Genomic DNA, 13,082 nt, shown 5'->3' with positions numbered 1-13,082 from the left:
TACTGGACTGGGTAGCCATTCTATTTTCCAGGGGATCTTCCCAAGCCAGGGATCGAAAATGTATCTTCTGCATAGCAGGCAGATTCTTTATATTCTGAGCCACCAGGGAAACCCTTTTCTAAGGATACCATGGGCCTCCCATTAATTACAAACACACTCTGTGAAAAGGCTCATGTGTATTGACGATAAAAAAAAGTCTTTTAGAACCTTGCTGGTGGCTTTGAAAGTTTTCTAAAGCAGAATGTGATTCTGTCTGATGGACAAACAACCCGTAGCCTACAGGGCACTCAACACCACTCCCCCACTCCTCTTCATATGTTCCTTTGCATTCACACATCAAAGTCACTTCAAAGACATAATAAAAGAAATAAAAGAGAAGGAAAGAGACAGCCATGACAACACACAACGCAGGTCTATTATTTTAGCAACAGAGCTATGTAGGTACAGCAAACTTGACATCCATATCGCCAGCAAAATCAGTCTCATCTAGGTCTGTGCTCTCCCTTCTAGCTTTTAAAAGCCTGCTTAAATAAGGGTATGGAGAGAAGGAGGTGCTTATTCTCCAAGCCCTCTATAAAACACCCCTTACAGCGGGCAGAAAACCTAGCCCTGCCTGCTGATGAGGCTTCTGTATATCTGTGTTTGTTAGCTGAAAGGCCTGAAGCATTAATGACCCTGGGGTCTTTGTTTAATGCTCTTATTTGGATCATCTCTTCTTGCTTCTCATCGCAGACAAATGTCTGATTAAAGTTCATGTGTGTTTTGTTTTCGAAAGCACTGTACTAATTCCCATACCACCTCAGCATACCACTGTGACTCCCACAGACCTGCCTACGTAAGTATACCACATACACAGTTCTAGCTCTGGTTAGAGACTCAAAATCATTGAACTTCTACACACCACACATACACACACATGATCAGTCATGTAAGCTCTGGAGATCCTCCTTCCTATAACTCCTAGTGATCTGAGCACAACTAAAAGTAAACAGAATTGACAATTGAATGAAATATAACAATTTTTAATTGAGCTGCTGTTACTGCTTACCCAATGAATATGGCTACACCCTAAGGTTCACCATATAAATCAGATTATATGTACTATATATTTGATATATATATACATATATATATTTATCAGATTACCTAATAATAGAAATGCATGTGATACATTAAAAATCTACTCCTACTGAGTAGCACAGTTAATAGGCACAAAACTGAAAGTAACTCAAAACATGTATCTCTATTTCTCCATATACACATATATGTATATCCTAATACATATATTATTTGCCATAGGAAAAATCTTTGAATAAAAAAATATAATTTAATAGTTCTATCTAGGTTTAACTGATATACAATAAAATCCACATATTTAAAAGAAATATTTGATAAGTTTTGAAATATGTATACACCTATGAAACCATGGACCACAACCAAAACAATAAGCATAGGCCATAAACAAAACAGTCTATGGAAGACAATATTTGCAAATTATGTGACCAACAAGGTTTAAATTTCCAAAATATACAGCTCATACAACTCAGCAGCTGTAAAACAAACAGGCCAATTGAAAAATGTCCAGAAGACCTAAATAGACATTTATTCAAAGAAGACATACAGATGACAAGCAAGCATGAAATGATGTTCCAACACTACTTTTAGAGAACTACAAATGACAATGAGATGCCACCTCACACTGGTCAAAATGGCATCTTTTAAAAAGCTACAATTTTTAAAAAATTTCTTTTTGGTTGGAATAAGTGGCTTGCAGGATCTTAATTCCGTGACTTCAGATGGAACCTGGAAGAAAACCTTCTTACCTTGTTGGTGGGAATGTAAGTTGGTGCATACTATGAAAAACAGTATGGAGGTTCCTCAAAAAGCTAAATATAAAATTACCATCAGTTCAGTTCAGTCTCTCAGTCATGTCTGACTCTTTGCGACCCCATGGACTGCAGCACGCCAGGCTTCTCTGTCTATCACCAACTCCCAGAGCTTGCTCAAACTCATGTCCATCGAGTTGGTGATGCATCCAACCATCTCGTCCTCTGCTGTCCCCTTCTCCTCCCACCTTCAATTTTTCCCTGCATCAGGCTCTTTTACAGTGGGTCAGTTCTTCACATCAGGTGGCCAAAGTGTTGGAGCTTCAGCTTCATATGAAATTACCATATGATCTAGCAATCCCATTCCTGGGTATATATACAGACAAATCAATAATTCAAAAAGAAACATGCTCCACAATATCCATAGAAACACTGTTCACAGTGGCCAAGACATGGGAACCAGCTAAACACTGACAGATAAGTGGATATAAAAGATGTGGTACATATATACAATGGACTATTACTCAGCCATAAAAATAAGGGAATAATGTCATCTGCAGCAACAAGGATGAACCTAGAGATTACCACACTAAATGAAGTAAGTCAGAAAGAGAAAAACAAACATCTTTTGATGTCACTTGTATGTGGAGGTCTAAAATATGACACAAATTAACTGAATCTATGAAACAGAAAGTGATTCACAGGCATAGAGATTAGACTTGTGGTTGCCAAGGGGGAAGGAGGTGAGGGTGGGATGCACTAGGAGTTTGGGATTAGCAGATACAATCTAACATACACAGAGCTGATAAAAAACAAGGTTCATAACATTGTACAGGAGGAAGTGATCAAAATCATCCCCAAGAAGAAGAAATGCAAAAAGGCAAAATGGTTGCCTTAGGAGGCCTTACAAATAGCTGACAAAGGAAGAGAAGCAAAAGGCAAAGGAGAAAAGGAAAGATATATCCATCTGAATGCAGAGTTCCAAAGAATAGCAAGGAGAGATAAGAAAGCTTTCCTAAGTGATAAACGCAAAGAAACAGAGGGAAACAACTGAATGGGAAAGACTAGAGATCTCTGCAAGAAAATTAAAGATACTAAGGGAAAATTTCATGCAAAGATGGGCACAATAAAGGACAGAAACAGTATGGACCTAACAGAAGCAGAAGCTATTAAGAAGAGGAGGCAAGAATTCACAGAAGAACAATACAAAAAAGATCTGTCACTGTTTTCAGTCCCAAAAAAAGGCAATGGGATTTCATTCCAATCCCAAAGAAAGGCAGTTCCAAAGAATGTTCAAACTACTGCACAACTGCACTCATTTCACACGCTAGCAAGGTAATGCCCAGAATCCTCCAAGATAGACTTTAACAGTACTTGAACCGAGAACTTCCAGATGTTCAAACTGGATTTAGAAAAGGCGGAGGAACCAGAGATAAATTTGCCAACATCTGTTGGAGCACAGAAAAAGCAAGAGAGCTCTAGAAAAACATCTACTTCTGCTTCATTGACTACACTAAAGCCTTTGATTGTGTGGATCACAACAAACTGTCGAAAATTCTTAAAGAGATGGGAATACTAGACCACCTTACCTGCCTCCTGAGAAATCTACATGCAGATAAAGCAGCAACAGTTAGAACTGGACATGAACAAGAGACTGGTTTCTAATTGGGAAGGGAGTATATCAAGGCTGCATATTGTCACCTTGCTTATTTAACTTATATGCAGAGTACATCATGCAAAATGCTGGGTTGAATGAAGCACAGGCTAGAATTAAGGTTGCCAGAAGAAATATGAATAACCTCAGATATGCAGATGACACCACCCTTATGGCAGAAAGCGAAGAGGAACTAAAGAGCCTCTTGATGAAAGTAAAAGAGGAGAGTGACAAAGCTGGCTTAAAATTCAACATTCAAAAACCTAAGATCATGGCATCATGTCCCATCACTTCATGGCTAATAGATGGGGAAACAATGGAAAAGACAGACTTTATTTTGCGGGCTCTAAAATCACTACAGATGGTGACTGAAGCCATGAAATTAAAAGATCCTTGCTCCTTGGAAGAAAAGCTGTGACCAACCTAGACAGCCTATTCAAAAGCAGAGACTTTGCTAACAAAGATCCATCTAGTCAAAACTATGGTTTTTCCAGTAGTCATGTATGTATCCCTGAGCACTGAAGAATTGATGCTTTTGAACTGTGGTGTTGCAGAAGACTCTTGAGAGTCCCTTGGACTTCAAGGAGATCCAACCAGTCCATCCTAAAGGAAATCAGTCCTGAATATTCATTGGAAGGACTGATGCTGAAGTTGAAACTCCAATACTTTGGTCCCCTGATGCGAAGAGCTGACACTGGAAAAGACCCTGATGCTGGGAAAGATTGAAGGCAGGAGAAGGGGACGACAGAGGATAAGATGGTTGGATGGCATCACCAACTCGATGGACATAAGTCTGAGCAAGCTCTGGGAGTTGGTGATAGACTGGAAGACCTGGCGTTTTGCAGTTCATGGCATCGAAAAGAGTTGGACATGACTGAGCAACTGAATGAACTGGAGGCCCTAATGTATAGCAGGAAACTATATTCAATATCCTTTGATAAATCACAATGGAAAATCATATGAGAAAGAATGTGTGTGTTCATAAAACTGAATCAGCCTTCTCTACAGCAGAAATGAATATGACATTGTGTATCAACTATTTTCCAATAAAACAAATTTAGTATTTTTTTTTAAAAGATAATGAGCATATAAATCACTCTCAAAAGTTTCTAAGTATCTTTGTATTCCTCCTCCCACCCTTCCCCAGTCCCCCCGCTCTCATGCAACCACTGGTCTACTTTCTGTCAATATATACTAGATTGCATGCCCCAGTGTTTAATCTAAGTGGAATCATAAGCATATACCCTTTTTTCCCCCTCTGGTTTCTTTCCTCTGGTGTTATTTTCCTTGAGATTCACCTGTTTGTACTGTGTAGCAGTAAAGCCATTTGGTTTATTTGCTGATTTTCTTTATTACAAATAAAACTTGTGTGAATGTTCATGACAAGCTTTTGTATAAACATAAAATTTAATGTCTGAGTAAATACTTAGGAGACCATAGGCTTAAATTTAGCATTTTAATAAATTACCAAAATATTTTGCAAAGTTTCTATGCCATTTTATGCTGCCATAGGGATAGATGAGACATACTACCTATACATCTTCTTTAGTGAAACATCTCTTAAAATCTTTTGCCTATTTTCTAAGTTGTGTTGCTTGCTTACTTAATTTTGTGGGATCTATCTTTTTAAGACTGCTTTAGCTATTTAAGGTCTTTTACATTTCCCTACACTGCAGAGCACTAAACTTCATTTTATCTGTTCTTTTGCCTTTTCCCTTAAAATTGTCTCCTTCACTAAGAAAATATAAAACTAATTCAATTATCTCATCATGTCCTTTTGTGGTTCTGTTTTTTTTAACAATTTAAATCCATTTGAAATTTTTGTAGTATATAAGAAATAAGGCCATGTATAATTTTAAATCTAAATGACTATATTTTATTCAATATATTTTATATAATAGTTGCAACAAATAATCTCATACTACTCAAGTAGATAATCTCTTTTCAATATATAATTATTTATACTCTTTAGAGCCTTCTGAGATTGCCCCAGCAACATGTTTTTGGTGGTAAATATTAATACATAAAAATATGTGTTTTTTTCATCTATAGACTTCTGTATTAGCCAAAGATTTGGCCAACCCAAAATTTCTTCTATTGTAGAGGAATTATCCCCCATGGTGTTTGTCTTTAACATACCATTTATTACATTGCTGTGTAAATTTTTCCTTGCTGATTCCTTAATAGATTTTAAATTTCTTGGGAAAGTAACCACATTTTATTTATCTCAATATCAACAGAAAAAGTCACACAGAACAAGTAATTAATGAATATATAATAAAAGAATTTATAGAAATCTCTGATAGACACATTAAATGATATCTAGCCACATATTTATCATACTCTGGTCATTTAGAAGAAGTTTAAAATGATGATATAGTAACAAAATTTATTTACACCTTAAGCCTGTCTGTTTGTCTGGAATGAAAGTTTTTTTTTTTCCCGAAAGGTTAAACATTGCATGCAGTAAGAATGAAACAACAGGTATTTCTGAATTCTTTTTAGCCCAAGGTTCAGTCAATACCATATTCTTGCTCGTTATATTAGAAAATGACACCAAGCTATTTTCATAAGCCTGCACACTACACAGTCACTGAGCACATGACTCTTTATTTTAAAATGAGTTGCACTGAGTCTTAACTACCTGCCAAAAGCCTGGAACGAGAGATAAAATGCTTGAGAATAATAAAATGTATTTTAAATCCTCTCATTCAACACAGCTTCTCTAAGCTTCCTTTAAGAGGGAAGACAGTCATGTCCAGTCCGCCACCATGATGTAGTATCACCTAAAATCACATCCCATGAAACCTGGGGGAAAAACATATTTGTATACTCAGTCATAAAAAAAGAAGGAATTAATCTGCAGCCACATGGATGCAACTAGAGAGTACCATACTAAGCGAAGTAAGTCAGAATGAGAAATGCAAATACCATATGATATCATTCACATGTGGAATCTAAAATATGACACAAATGAACCCATATATAAAACAGAAACAGACTCACGGACATAGACAACAGACTTGTGGTTGCCAAGGGGAAGGAGGTTAGGGAAGGGATGGAGTGAGAGGTTGATGTTAGCAGATGTAAGCTATGACAAATAGAATGGATAAACAACAGGGTCCTACTGACCAGCACAGAGAACAATATTCAGTACCCCATGATAAACCAGAATGGAAAAAATATAAAAAATAATGTGTGTGTGTGTGTATGCATATATATATATATACACACACACATATATATATAACTGAATCACTTCACTGTACAGCAGAAATTACCAGTCCATTGTAAATTAATTATACTTTGGTAAAAAAAAAAAAAGTATTTGTAGTTCCATTTCATAAACCCTAAAACCTACACAAATAATGTACTTCCCTTGTCTAATTGTTCTATGCAACTTGGTCTCCAGTTGCCAATCTTGGCTGCCCCAGGGTCTCTTTGAAAGATAAAAGTTCACAGTAGTATGTAATTTCTGGCACTACATCCCGCTGCCCTACTACATATGCGTGTGCATGTATGTATGTATGTATCTTTGTATGTTATGCCTTTTAAGGGCTGGAGCTTCCAGTCTTGTTTCCATGACCGTGGTGTGGCTCAAAGAAACCCTATCCATCAGTCCATGGGACCCTCACTGTCAGGACACATTTCATTACCATATTGTTCATTCTTTGCAGCTATTACAAATGTTTCCTTTCCCTTGTTACTTTCATCCTCCATTGCCAGTATCGTCAAATGTTGGTAGAATTATGGGTGACCCTTTTAGAAATAATTCTTTTTTCCTGCACAGTTCATATTAGAATGGAATCTTCTTTCCCTTCTCTAATTATCAGTCTTATTAATATAACTTCTTCCCAGCCCTAAGGTCTTTTGAGAAAAAAAATGTTACCCGACAAAATCAAGCCCTTCCATTTCCTGGGACTTTCCTGGTAGCCCAGTGTTTATGACTCTGTATTTTGGGGGCTTCCAGGGTAGGGAGCACAGGTTTGATTTCTGGTCAGGGAACTAAGGTCTCATATGTGCTCAGTCATGTCCAACTCTTTGTGACCCCATGGACAGTAGCCTACCAGGATCCTCTGTCCGTGGAATTTTTCAGGCAAGAATATTGGAGTGGGTTGCTATTTCCCACTCCAGAGATCAAACTTATATCTCCTACATTGGCAGGAGGATTCTCTACCACTGAGTTACCTAGGAATTTCAACACTTTACATGTTGCAAGGCAAAAAAAAAAAAAAACCAAAAGGGCCTTCCATCTCCTACTGGCAGTTTGTTACTGATATGTAGAATCTGTGGCCTCTTGTTACACCTTCTGAATTAGAATCTTCATTTATGTAAGCTATTAACGGAATTTGTCTGCAATCACATTGTCAAAGCTCTGGCCTGGACCGCTTTGCTCACCGAAGCCTTTACTGCTGATTGAACCCTCCATTGAAGTTTACAAAGATATTTGCATCATCTCTAAAGAAATATTCCTCTGTCCTGCTAGCTTCTCCATCTCATTTCACTGTTTCATCTGTGAACAATGACTTATCTCTACCTACTGATTCTGTAATATCTCTCAGCCTCATTTTACCCCCTAATTTGTTCCTAGAAATCTTGGAAATTACCAGCAAATTTTCAGGCCCCTAATTTATTCCTGGAAATCTTGGAAGCTACTTGGAAGTTATCTTTCTCCCAAGAGCTATTAAACATACAAGTTTCATTTCTATCATACCGGTGTTATAATTATCAGTAGTTGAGGTTTTGGGTTTCCCTGGTGGCTCAGAGGTTAAAGCGTCTGCCTCCAATGCGGGAGACCTAGGTTCAATCCCTGGGTTGGGAAGATCCCCTGGAGAAGGAAATGGTAACCCACTCCAGTATTCTTGCCTGGAGAATCCCATGGATGGAGAAGCCTGGTAGGCTACAGTCCACTGGGTCGCAAAGAGTCGGACACGACTGAGCGACGGAACGGAGGTTTTGGTAAGACTCAGGAGCTATGATAATTAACTCTATCACCAAATCTACTATTTTGCAGAAATAGTTACTCATGTTCTTCTTGTGCTTTTATGACCTCCAGCCACCCTTAATATTTCCAGCCTGATTCAGTTCCTTAAGATATGAGTTCCTCTTGCCTTGAGACATATCTGGGGGGTAGGTATTAGATATTCATTGCTGTATAACTATCACCAAAACGAAGCAGTTTAAAACTACACATATTGATTAGCTTACAGACTTTGGGGGAGTAAGAAATCTAGAAGCAGCTTATCTGGGTGGTTCTGGCTCAGAATCTCTCAAAACATTGCAGTCTACCTGTCAGCAGGGCTACAGTTATCTGAAGGCTTGATTGGCTCTAGAGCAGGGATCCTCTACCTTAGAACTATTGATGTTTTGAGCTGGATAATACTTTGCTGCTGGTAGGTTTCTTCAGCAGGATAGGATATTCAGCAGCACCCATGGCTTCTACTCTCAAGATGCCAACAGTACCTCCCCTCCCAATTGTGGCAACCAGCACATGACCAGAAATCCCTAAGTCTCCTGGGCAGCAAAATCACTCCTAGTTGAAAACAACTGAGCAAGCAAATATAATCCAATACAAATAAATATTTTAAAAATCTGGATATTATTAGAAATAGCTGGTTAAAATATAATTTAAAAAGGACTCCTTTGTGATTGCATCAAAACTTAAAATATATAGCAATAAATATCCTTAGATCCTGCATTTTAAAAACTACAAATATTTACTAAGAAAAATAAATCAAGAAGAGTTTTGTAATATTTTTAAAAGGGTGGAATAAATATTATAAATATGCAAAAATCTTTAAATAAATTTGAATAACCACTGTAATGGCAGAAAGCAAAGAAGAACTAAAGAGATAATGAAGGACAGGAAAGCCTGAGGTGCTGCAGTCAATGCGGTCACAAAGAGCTGGACAGAACTGAGCTACTGAACAACAAGAATCAGTTAGAGAGGGCTTCTCAGGTGGTGTGGTGGTAAAGAATCTGACGGCCAATTCAGGAGACACAGGTTTAACCCCTGGGTTGGGAAGATCCCCTGGAGTGGGAAATGGCAACCCACTCCAGTATTCTTGCCTGGAAAACTCCATGGACAGTGGAGTCTGGCAGATTATGATTCACAGGGTCGCAAAGAGTTGGACACGACTGTGTGACTAAGCACACACACATCAGTTAGAGATGTTTGTGTGCAAATCTGAGCAAAAGCTTCTCTGGTCAGAGGTGGAAAAGGGTCTGAAAGAGTTCTTTCCCAGTGTATGGACTTGAAATGACTGCATCAGAATCATTTGATGAAATGTAGAGATTATGCCGGAGATGGCAATAGCACCCCACTCCAGTACTCTTGCCTGGAAAATCTCATGGAAAGAGGAGCCTGGAATGCTGCAGTCCATGGGGTCGCTGAGGGTAGGAGACGACTGAGCGATTTCACTTTCACTTTTCACTTTCATGCACTGGAGAAGGAAATGGCAACCCACTCCAGTGTTCTTGCCTGGAGAATCCCAGGGACGGGGGAGCCGGTGGGCTGCCGTCTATGGGGTCGCATAGAGTCGGACACGACTGAAGTGACTTAGCAGGAGCAACAGCAGCAGAGATTATGCACTGTCTGGACGGTCACCTATCTGTGGGTGGGGTGTCAGCATCTGCTTCTTTTATAAAAGCTAAACAATTACTTAATATTTGGTTCTCCTCTCAATAACAATTATCAAATAAATGATTATATGATTATGGAGATATTCTTCTGGAATTCTAAGAGAAAGATATCTATATCAGACTCTGCCTCTGAAAATGACTTGACCAGTTAATGACTGTTACATAAATTAAAGTGGATTCAGGGCCCAGCAATTAGCGTTCTGAATCTTACAGTGGCTGTGACACTCAAAGTCAGAATCACTGGAGATGTGCCCAACTATGAATACACCTTCTCACCAAAATTTGGACATTGCTTATGTGACTTCCTTTTTATTTGCTAGTGAGACAGAGATGACTCTCTCATGCTGACAGAGGAGAGGTAAAACAAGCAACACCAGGCATTTTGCTGCTGTTGTTGTTACTGCTTTTAATGAAATATTATAAATCAAGAGACAGCATATTAAATACCAGACTGTTTTAAAGGAATAGTAGATATTGAGAGTAGATTTGAGAGTAGATATCAGCTCCAAGTGTAGCCCAGGGCCAGTATTCTCATGTACAGTAGTCCAGATAAACTCCTAAGTCAAGGTTATTAGAACAACACTAAGGGTTAGATTAAAAAGCAGAGACATTACTTTGCCAACCAAGGTCCATCTAGTCAAGGCTATGGTTTTTCCCGTGGTCATGTATGGATGTGAGAGTTGGACTTTGAAGAAAGCTGATCCGCCAAAGAATTGATGCTTTTGAACTGTGGTGCTGGAGAAGACTTTTGAGAGTCCCTTGGACTGCAAGGAGATCCAACCAGTCCATTCTAAAGGAGATCAATCCTGGGTGTTCATTGGAAGGACTGATGCTAAAGCTGAAACTGCAATACTTTGGCCACCTCATGCGACGAGTTGACTCACTGGAAAATACTCTGATGCTGGGAGGGATTGAGGGCAGATGGAGATGGGGACGACGGAGAATGAGATGGCTGGCTGGCATCACCGACTCGATGGACATGAGTTTGAGTGAACTCCAGGAGTTGGTGATGGACAGGGTGGACTGGTGTGCTGCGATTCATGGGGTCACAAAGAATTGGACACGACTGAGCGACTGAACTGAACTGAAGGGTTGGGCATATACTGTACATCCTGAAAGGAAAACACACACACATACTCAGACATCATGAAGTTGGAGAAGTTTGGAATTTGGGAAAGTAGATCACACCAGTTCTTGTTGTTGTTGTTGTTTTTTAATGTGTTGAGCTCCACGTAATCTTAGAGTACTACCTCATCCAATACTTATGTGGTTTGATTGATTGAACAGGGTTAATTTTCTGGGAATTCTTGGGCTTAGTTGTCTTTGAGAAGCTTACAGGGATGTAATGTGCTTGAAAGATATTATTTCACTGCAAACATCCACATTACCTCAATGAGGTCATCTGTGGGTTAGACTAAAAAAGCATTTCTACTGAGAATTGCAAAATACTCTCAGCACATAACCAGTCTATCCAATCTCCTGTACTATGAACTTTGGCATGGTTTCTAGCAGCTTAAGGTTGTGTCCCTAGGATGAACCCAGCCCCCCTTAAAATGCCTGTCTAAGAAAACTCAATGATGCTAGGAGAACTTATTTATCTGTTCTAGTCAAAACATAAGAATAGGCTGATAGAACTCTGAACTCCCAGTTAGAGTAGATAGTTGAGAAACCTGATTACAGAGCTCTACCTCTCCTTAGATGGACTTACATCTTGGTAAATCTCTCAAAAATCAAAAATACTGTAAGTCAAAAATGCATTTAACACACTTTACTTATGGAATGTCATAGCTAAGCATAGTCTACCTTAACAGTGCTCAGAATGTTTGCATCAGCTCACAGTTGGGCAAAATCATCCAACATCAACCCTATTTTATAATAAAGTGTTGAATATTTCATGCAATTTACTCAATACTATACTAAAGGTAAAAGAACAACTAAACAACAACAATCCAAATGTTTGTATGGGTACAGAATGGCTGTAAGTGTTTGAATTGTTTCTTTTGTGATTGACAGGGAATTGTGGCTGGTTGCCATCGCCCAGTATCAGCAGAGAGTATCTTATTGTATATTTTCAGTTTGGGAAAGACCAAATTTCAAAATTTAAAGTAAAATTTCTTTGAATACACATCACCTTCACACCATCCTAAAGTCAAGAGATTGTAAGTCAAAACATTGCAAGTCAGGGAACATCTGTAAATCTTTTATCTGCCCTTTGAGATGTAAATCTACTACTTAAACTGTCTTCTCTCTTTGAGATGCAAACATTCAAGGAAATAGCTCTTCTCATTCCTTTGGGAAGGTAAGGTCCTATCCTGTGGGCACCTTGCTCTAACTCGTAGCACTCCCTGTTTTTAAAGACAGAAAATTTGTTTTCCTCAGATAAGTGTCATCCCCAGATGGCCCAGATACATGGACCAAACCACCTCCTGCTATTGCCCTTCGGTATCTCCTTCAGAATACCCTTGGCATTTAAAAAGAGCTGCATTCAATATTGGAATATATGTGTCTTTATGAATTATGGTTTTCTCAGGGTATATGCCCAGGAGTGGGATTGCTGGGTCATATGGTAGTTCTATTTTCAGTTTTTTAAAGGAACTTCAATACTGTTCTCTGTAGTGGATCTTTCAATTTACCTTCCCACATGTAGTGCAAGAGGGTTCCCTTTTCTCCACACCCTTTCCAGAATTGTTTGTAGATTTTTTGATGATGACAGTTCTGACTAGATATGACGTGATACCTAACAGAGATCTTAGCTTGGTACTCTGGGATGACATAGAAGAGTGGGATTTGGGGTGAGGCACAAGGGAGTTCAAGAAGGAGGGTATATACATATGCACACGGCTGATTCACTTTGCTGTAAAGCAGAAACAAACACAACATTGTAAAGCAATTATACAAAAAAAAAAAAAGTTTCCTGCCTTTTAGTCTGGTGAAGCTGAGCTCAGTTTCCACAGGACTCT

At 38.7% G+C, this 13,082-nt stretch overlaps 1 protein-coding gene across 6 annotated transcripts in view; it reads right to left on the bottom strand.

The window, feature by feature from the left end:
- The window catches only part of NRG3 (neuregulin 3), a 1,266,499-nt gene that overhangs the window by 401,500 nt on the left and 851,917 nt on the right, over positions 1-13,082 (bottom strand). The window lies entirely within an intron of this gene.

This window comes from Moschus berezovskii, chromosome 12, assembly GCF_049115385.1.
Source record: "Moschus berezovskii isolate FMDL1 chromosome 12, NW_MosBer_1.0, whole genome shotgun sequence".
In the NCBI taxonomy this organism is placed as follows: domain Eukaryota; kingdom Metazoa; phylum Chordata; class Mammalia; order Artiodactyla; family Moschidae; genus Moschus; species Moschus berezovskii.
Note: the sequence above shows the minus strand (reverse complement) of the source record. Positions and strands in the feature narration are given on the sequence as shown.